This window comes from Pecten maximus, chromosome 14 (genome assembly GCF_902652985.1).
Source record: "Pecten maximus chromosome 14, xPecMax1.1, whole genome shotgun sequence".
NCBI lineage: Eukaryota > Metazoa > Mollusca > Bivalvia > Pectinida > Pectinidae > Pecten > Pecten maximus.
This window is the reverse complement of record NC_047028.1, coordinates 60,530-69,329: the sequence shown is the minus strand read 5'-3', so window position 1 is coordinate 69,329 and position 8,800 is coordinate 60,530. Positions and strand designations below refer to the sequence as shown.

The 8,800-nt window shown below is 34.9% G+C and overlaps 1 long non-coding RNA gene across 2 annotated transcripts; it reads left to right on the top strand.

The window, feature by feature from the left end:
• The first annotated feature begins 1,628 nt into the window (after nt 1-1,628).
• Nucleotides 1,629-7,893, top strand: LOC117342518. 2 transcript variants are annotated; one of them, XR_004535873.1, is made up of 4 exons: nt 1,629-1,696; nt 4,448-4,584; nt 7,334-7,452; nt 7,785-7,893. It is a non-coding gene; the product is annotated as an uncharacterized LOC117342518 (long non-coding RNA). The 2 variants fall into 2 exon arrangements; XR_004535872.1 differs by having other exon boundaries at nt 7,334-7,893.
• The last annotated feature ends 907 nt before the right edge of the window (nt 7,894-8,800 follow it).

The window sequence follows — 8,800 nt, the reverse complement described above, 5'->3', positions numbered from 1 at the left end:
CAGGATGGGAGACAGCCACCTCCTCGCTGTTTTTGGCAGTGAAAACATAAACAACGATCTTTCGTCATCTCGTGTCATTAATGTGCCTTAACTTGAAAAAATCGCGGACCCTTCACTAAAATCAACACCATACAGCGATAGATTAGTAATTGCTGAGCATGCAAAAATTGCTTTTAGTTAAATTAGCTATTGATATCTCCGTCATCGGATCGAAAAAGGTCATGCTCATATATCTCGCCACATTCACTTTTTCTCTGTGTTTTCTCCTGTGACCTTGTGAGTTTTATTGACAAGACTATTACCAATTGTGTATTTTTATTGAAGAAATCGATGTATAATGCAGCAATGCAACAGAACACCCACTTTATACATATTGTTTTGTTATCTAATCTTTCGTTTGGATATAAAACTAAAAGTTGTCGGCTTTCAATGCTGTGAATAGAAAACATGGTTCCGAATGGTCAAAATCAACAATGTGTCATCAATCTTATCGCATTGATGATGCATGCATTGATAATAGTTTGATCAAGTTGATTTTTTCTCTTGTGAAAATGTAATGATAATAGGAATTTTACATTAGCTGTTCAATTTGCGATGAAATCCTCATCCGCGAGAGAACATGTTTAACATTGTAATGAGGCGTCAATTATATAAGAGACGGGATTATCCACACCACTGTGAGACAATATATATGTAAGCTACATGTTAAACTGACAAGTATCATTGGCACTCAGTCAAGACATGCATAATATGTTATGTTTTATAATGCAGATTCAGTTTGTTGCATATTTTTTTTTGTTTTGCTGCTTACGATGGCATGGAGAGACATTGCTTTTTTCAAATCCAGGTTGATTATGACTGACGCAAAACAGTTTGACTCAGTGTCTGTTAATCGGTTCTGTGTAGACTTTTTGTCTACTGTAAAGCGTTAATATTAACATAGTCATGCCGTTAAAACGATATATTTACATATTCGTATTACTCTAGGTTTTCTGGTCTATTTGTTAAATAAAAAAACGAAAACTGAAATGTAAAAAATATAAACCTGAATGTAGAAACCGATCGTATGGGGTATTTTTATGACTGACGGAATAGCATTCATACATACATGCATGCATACATACATACATACATACATACATACATACATACATACATACATACATACATACATACATACATACATACATACATACATACATATATACATACGCTTGTGATTCGTAAATTTCGATTGAGGCTCACACACAAAGTTTAATCTTTTGTGTGCATCAGTGCACCACTGTTTTGATATATGATATGTCGTAACCTAGTGGTTGTCGTTTAAAATTGATCAATTTGGATTTAATGAACATGTTCCGGTGCTTGATTATCAATCTCAAAAAGAGATGGAGAAATGCTATGTAAATGTATTACTACACAAGCAGAGGGATACGTATTCTATATTGGTATACATGTACTTCATCATGTAAGGGAATAATCGTAGAGATATATAGATAATTGACATAGCACCGCAAAAGCAAAAACATGATAGATTTGAGCAAAAACTAATTACTTGTTTATTCAAAATCTACTTAGCAATATATCACCAATGCATCACATTTTAACATTATATTATTTTATCAGATGTCGACATATAAATACGAGGGTCACTCTGGTGGCGAGGAATCCACATCCAAGGAGACACATTGAGGCGGTGAGTATTTTATGTATACTGAATCTATAAAACATAAAGGAGACCTAAGTAGGACATGTCTGTAGTGAAATTATAAAACATAAAGGAATCCTTAGTATGACATGTCTGTAGAGAATCTATAAAACATAAAGGAGGGCTAAGTAGGACATGTCTGTAGTGAAATTATAAAACATAAAGGAATCCTTAGTATGACATGTCTGTAGAGAATCTATAAAACATAAAGGAGACCTAAGTAGGACATGTCTGTAGTGAATCTATCAAACATAAAGGATAACTAAGTAGGACATGTCTGTAGTGAATCTATCAAACATAAAGGAATCCTTAGTAGGACATGTCCGTAGTGAATCTATCAAACATAAAGGAGACCTAAGTAGGACATGTCTGTAGTAAATCTATAAAACATAAAGGAGACCTAAGTAGGACATGTCTGTAGTGAATCTATCAAACATAAAGGAGACCTAAGTAGGACATGTCTGTACTGAATCTATCAAACATAAAGGAGACCTAAGTAGGACATGTCTGTAGTGAAATTATAAAAGATAAAGGAGACCTAAGTAGGACATGTCTGTACTGAATCTATAAAACATAAAGGAGACCTAAGTAGGACATGTCTGTAGTGAATCTATAAAACATAAAGGAGACCTAAGTAGGACATGTCTGTAGTGAATTTATCAAACATAAAGGAGACCTAAGTAGGACATGTCTGTAGTGAATTTATCAAACATAAAGGAGACCTAAGTAGGACATGTCTGTAGTGAATCTATCAAACATAAAGGAGGCCTAAGTAGGACATGTCTGTAGTGAATCTATCAAACATAAAGGAGACCTAAGTAGGAGATGTCTGTAGTGAATCTATCAAATATAAAGGAGACCTAAGTAGGACATGTCTGTAGTGAAATTATAAAACATAAAGGAGGGCTAAGTAGGACATGTCTGTACTGAATCTATAAAACATAAAGGAGACCTAAGTAGGACATGTCTGTAGTGAATCTATCAAACATAAAGGAGACCTAAGTAGGACATGTCTGTAGTGAATCTATCAAACATAAAGGAGACCTAAGTAGGACATGTCTGTAGTGAATCTATCAAACATAAAGGAGACCTAAGTAGGACATGTCTGTACTGAATCTATAAAACATAAAGGAGGGCTAAGTAGGACATGTCTGTAGTGAATCTATAAAACATAAAGGAAACCTTAGTAGGACATGTCTGTAGTGAATTTATAAAACATAAAGGAGACCTAAGTAGGACATGTCTGTAGTGAATCTATCAAACATAAAAGAGGCCTAAGTAGGACATGTCTGTAGTGAATTTATCAATCATAAAGGAGACCTAAGTAGGGCATGTCTGTACTGAATCTATAAAACATAAAGGAGGGCTAAGTAGGACATGTATGTACTCAATTCCTAAAATATTAGATAAACTTAAGTAGGACATGTCTGTAGTGAATCTATAAAACATAAAGGAATCCTTAGGAGGGCATGCTTATTCTAAATGAGAACGGAATGTTCTTAGCAGGTGCGTATGCCTAGAAATAAATGAAAATTAAGTAAATACATTTACTTTGATTGATTAAATATAATGTATAATAATAACACAAATATATATTACTTTAGTAACCTTTTGTTTTTGCGAGATGGCTAATATCGTCAGTTCACGGGCCATTGACCTTAATATAAAATATAACCAAATACTTAGTTTGAATTATGACAATGTGCGTGGGGTAGGAGTACTGATATAGTTATATTTACAGCTGTAGGATCGCAACACATGTCAAAAATCGTGATTTTATCTCACAAACGAGCGGTTTCATACAAATGGAGTATTACCATTTTCCTATATTTTCTGTATATCTACTTGATGGGTTAGGCTAGACCTATCCAATGGAGCGATGAGCTTAGGGCCGGGCATCGATGTTTCGGCTCAAGACAAGTTTCATTATAAACAATATTGCAAAACCCAGTAGAATAGCGTTTCGTTCTGAGATTTCTAAGAAACTGTACAAAAATATAAGGAACACCGTTAACAATAAGACATTATATTTCCTTTGTATGCAGGGCTGTAACATCGGGCAGTTCAAGAGAAGTTATGACCCTGGGTTAAGTAACGCTTCGTTGTTGAACATTAAAACTAAATCCAAACGTCTGGGTGCGGAACTTATAGATGTTGTCGAGTCAAGTCAGTTTAGATAGCATAATAGCATATATCAAAACAATCAACTCCTCTTTGTTTTTTTTTCTGTTTTTGTGTCCAAATCTGATACACGGAACAATCTTTCAGAAAGCCAATATACGTATACAGGACAAGAATTTCACTTCATGTATAGTCAAAAGTTAGCTTGGCGTAGTGTGTATCAATCAGTTTTATCATGCTTGGCGTAGTGTGTATCAATCAGTTTTATCATGTTTTCTAAATCAACATCATTTATTTAGAGTCATGGCCTCTAAGTTATGTTTCCTGGTTATATTTTCGTCCCAAGGAATATATGCATAGATCCATTTCCTTAACCTACACAGAAACTTTTAATCAATCTTATTCTAATGTATTGAAACTGGCAGCAGGTATTTGATCTCTATTACCTTCTAAAATGTTGGGGAAGATCATGTCCACATACACCGCCACGATACATACATCATGTAAACTTCGTGAAGATATCGTGTAACTTTGTGTGATCCCATTATTTTATATCCTAATACATTGGTAAATGAATCGTGATGTACCAATTATGCGTTTTCATTTGTTTTGTTTCAGATTTCACTCTTTGCTGACCTTTAGAGTAAAGATGATGGTGAAGGTGGTAATGCTCTTGGTGATTGTTGCGGTGGCGTCTGCTACAATACAAACCATCGAACATGGCAATCCTTACGATGCAGCGATGAATAGTGGACGTAAGTAAACTCACGTATAGATATCTGAGTTTATCAGTAGAATTAAGTATCATGTTGGTCAATTGAATTTATTGGAGACTGTTACAGAAATTCGTCTATCCGGATTTGTATGAATAGATCACGCGAAAACTCTGGAACTCGTGATCTTATGCTGCATGTACATTTACAAGACTCGCCAAGGGCATCTATATTATTTAATATATAAAATATATAAATGTTGCGTAAATTTGATGTGAACGTAATTATGTAATTATGATAAATTTATATAAAAACAGGAATTCAACCCATTAATGTTTAATCATATTATTTCAATCAAACTTCTCGAAATTAGTAATTAGTAAAGGCTGGCAAACGCTGATTACTATCTTTATATGTTTTTTTTATTGTGCAACATCCTGCCACAACTATATATATGCGAGTTAATTTTGAGTTAACCCAAACCCTAATCCCAATCCTCTGAACATATGGATTGAACTGGCAACACATAGATTACCAACCTAAATGTTTAGACCACTACTGTGATTTTCCTTAATATGACGGCGACTCGTCATATGGATTTATCTGTGACCATTCGGACAAGTGAAATCAGGAGGGAGTCATAAGTCCCCCCCCCCCCCCCCCACCCCCCGTGGTCTTTGCTGAGGGTCGGCTGGTACAGACGGATGAAAATGGCCTCACGAATGCCATGTTCTACACACCCCGGGTCGCTATCGACCACATGAACCTCATCCAAGTCAAGGTAATGACATAGGGGATTCAAGATGGATATGTTGGGCCATTTCAGATGATGAAACTGAGCTTAGTCGCCATTACCGAAGAAAGCAATTATTATGGCTTCTCTCCGTCCCGCCAATATATGTCTGTTGACACTGTCAACAGTTCTCTTCATCAGTGGTATCCTCTATTGATAACAATGGGATATTCCTCCACGATTCACCGTCCACACGAACGTTTCGATCTCCAGATTGCGGTTTTTATTTCTGATGATTCTTGAAACTCTTCGCACACATGGCGATCTCTTGATCATCAGTAAAGTTATTGCCATTGCATTTAAAACACAAATGATGTTGGGAAGTCTGATGTTTCTATGAGAATTTTTGTTTATAATTTATCTCATAAAGATAATTTTACAACCAGCACCTAAACACCTATCTATTATTGAGATTACGGCACTGTATTAGGTGTTTAAAGTATCTGTCAGACGCGATTTTATACATAGGATAGAAGCGCTTAAAAATAATTTTCAAATAATGGACAAAAACGCTATTTTCTAGAAGAAAACGTAAAAAGAAATGTAAAAAGAACATTGAGATTTGGGTATATCGAGTACCTTGTTGGAAATGTTTTTAGTATTAATAGGACATGCAATATATCGTATTTACCGTCCTAACTATAGATATCAGCGGTGGTAACTTTAAGAAGGAAAAAAATCAACACTTTACACAAATGGTAAAGTTGTGATCTTTTTGCAGGTTTGGGTAGGTGATAAAGCTCTCCATACGCTAAATTATTTTGAAATGACTGAATATGGAAGACATTCCGGATATCGTTTCTTTATTCTTCATTAAAAAGATTCACAAAATGCTTAAAATATAAATATTATCGGCGGTTTACCTACTGTTCCAGTATTTTTGTTTTTAGTTTATATTTCAAACTCTCCTACGTCCTTGAAACAAATAATCAATTAACAGAGTAATTTTCTTGATAACGCAGAGATAAGTTAATGTTTGGTGTTATAATTGTCAATGATGATATATCGGCTAATTTGCTGGATGTGAGAAAAGTCTATACCCGGAATGTTTAGGAGCTCAGCAATCCGACCGCCGAATGTTGACTCATGTTAGGGGTTTGGCTTTGAGCGAAACTATTATCATATCGTTATACTTTGGATTGAATACTGGATCAAATACAGGGTTGATGGGATTATATTTTATTTGTGCTGAATAATGCAGTGGCAATTTCGCTCTACGATCTTCGAATGATGGTTACTTTGCTTCCAAATAAATGCTATTAATAGTTGTTTTGAAAGTTACAATTGCAAGACATAGAAAATATTAGACTTACGTGCTGGTCAATACATACAGAACCATAACTATGTTTTGATCGGATATGTGATTGATGGAGACCGATCTGCACCCCTATCAGCATCGAGAAACGCCAAGGGCCTTTTTACATTGACCTTTTAGATAGTTTATGAGTGGTATGAATGTGTTTTGAGTCATTATCAGTTCTGGAAATTTAGATTGTTTAACAACAGGTATTGGACTACCATTCAGATTAAAAAAATAGATCGTCATTTTTTCCCCCCGGTTTTGACAAAATGCATGCTGATGGTTTCGGATGTTATACACCTAGGCCGCTTTCATCTGACCATGTCTTAAGTTTATTTACGCACAGCTGTAGCTACCGTTCTATTCTGTTCATGTGTTCAAATCTGTAATAAATAAGGACATCATCGAAAAAATGACCCCTCTGTAAAGGTCTCAGACATCAAACTAAATTGTTGAGTTTTAGACCAAACCACGTGACAGACACTGAATGCTTCCTTGTGGTGCACTTACAAACCACCTTGTTAAGCGGTCTTGATATAGATGGTGCACTAACATTACAAATTATCATACATGATGACCAATAATAAGAATGTTCTTCAATTCCTTCCTCAACAAACGGACATTTATTACTAATGAATGTTATATTATTCTATTGCGTATCATAAGTTAAGTTAAAATGATACAACTGTTTTATTTAGATCCAGTGATTGGCGACAACTACGACTTTCCATGGAAGCGTCACGAACACCGTCCGATGAAGTGTTACTGCAGATGGATCTATACATAAACTGGGAGTACGGATGAATTATATGGAAGGGTAAACTCGTCATAAACCAAAACCCAACGTAACGTCATTATAAAAACGTGTAAACAGAGCTATTATCGTGGTGTGTGTTTGGCTCTCTTTTTACAGTTTATTTACATCTTTATCTTACTATGAGAGTAGGCTGAATTTAGTCTGGACAACCCCATCTGAATGTAGTTTTATCCATTTTTGTTGAAACTTCTCAGATGTAGTCAGCATCGGCAAAGTTGTTGTCTGCCTCAAATCTTTTGTAGATTCATAACATATGAACAATAAAGGTCGTGCATCAGTGTGTACTGTTTGCTGCTATTTCGCCCATTTTTTATTTCCATTTTTTTTTTCAGATTACAATTCTGACAGATCCAAATCCGCATGAAGATGCATAATTTGACAACAAAAGTAACATTCGTATCTTAGAGATTTATTAATCATGAATAAAAGCTTGCAATACAATGTTTGTGATTATTTTAATTTTACAGAGCATAGTGCGATGCTAATGTGAAATCTAACTTTACAGATACATACGTGCGACATTAGGCGTCAGTGGGATAACACTATGAAGTGGTATTAAAGCAGACAAACATAAATATACCAGAGCCTCCAAAACAAAACACTCCTTTACCACACGCATGCAGCGCATAAAATAGGACGTTAATCACTTTAATCAATCCTACAATTAATCGTATTTAAATAAAATTAACCTTTAGATACTAATTTAATATAACTGTTACAGCTGTTTTCATTCTCTGTAACAGAAAAGGATAAACATATAGCAAGCATTGTAAATTATGCGTGAGCTTTCATTATTTAAGATTTACAGTAATGAAACCCTCAAAAGAAATAAGACTGCGGTCATTTCCGTGGACACATTCAGTAAGCGTCCTTCAGTGTCGTCTCTTCGATAAATGTTACATTTAGTAGGATGATTTCGTTCCATCAATGTTCATTTAATAAGTATCCAACTGCTGTAAACGGTGCACTGATGTAACATCAGTGTTCTTTATTTTTTTACCTTGATAGATCGATTATCATGGACATTTTTGACATAAATACACATGACTACGACATCATGTGAAGCTAATTACGTTAGTTTACAACAATAGGCATACTTATGTAGGAAGATGATTTACCAAATACTAACCAAAGGCAATAGAACACTGACTAGTCAATGAAACGAAACCTAGCAATAGGCGGAACTATGTAGGGGGAATCAGTAAGTAGTCCTTGCACCTGTAACAATAAAGGTCATTATGGGACTGTTGTCAAGGAAACACCATAAGTTAATAAAGAAGACATAAGAGAACGCATAAAAATGCATCAGATAAAGATCAAATATCACAATTGAAGAAAAGAGAAGTAA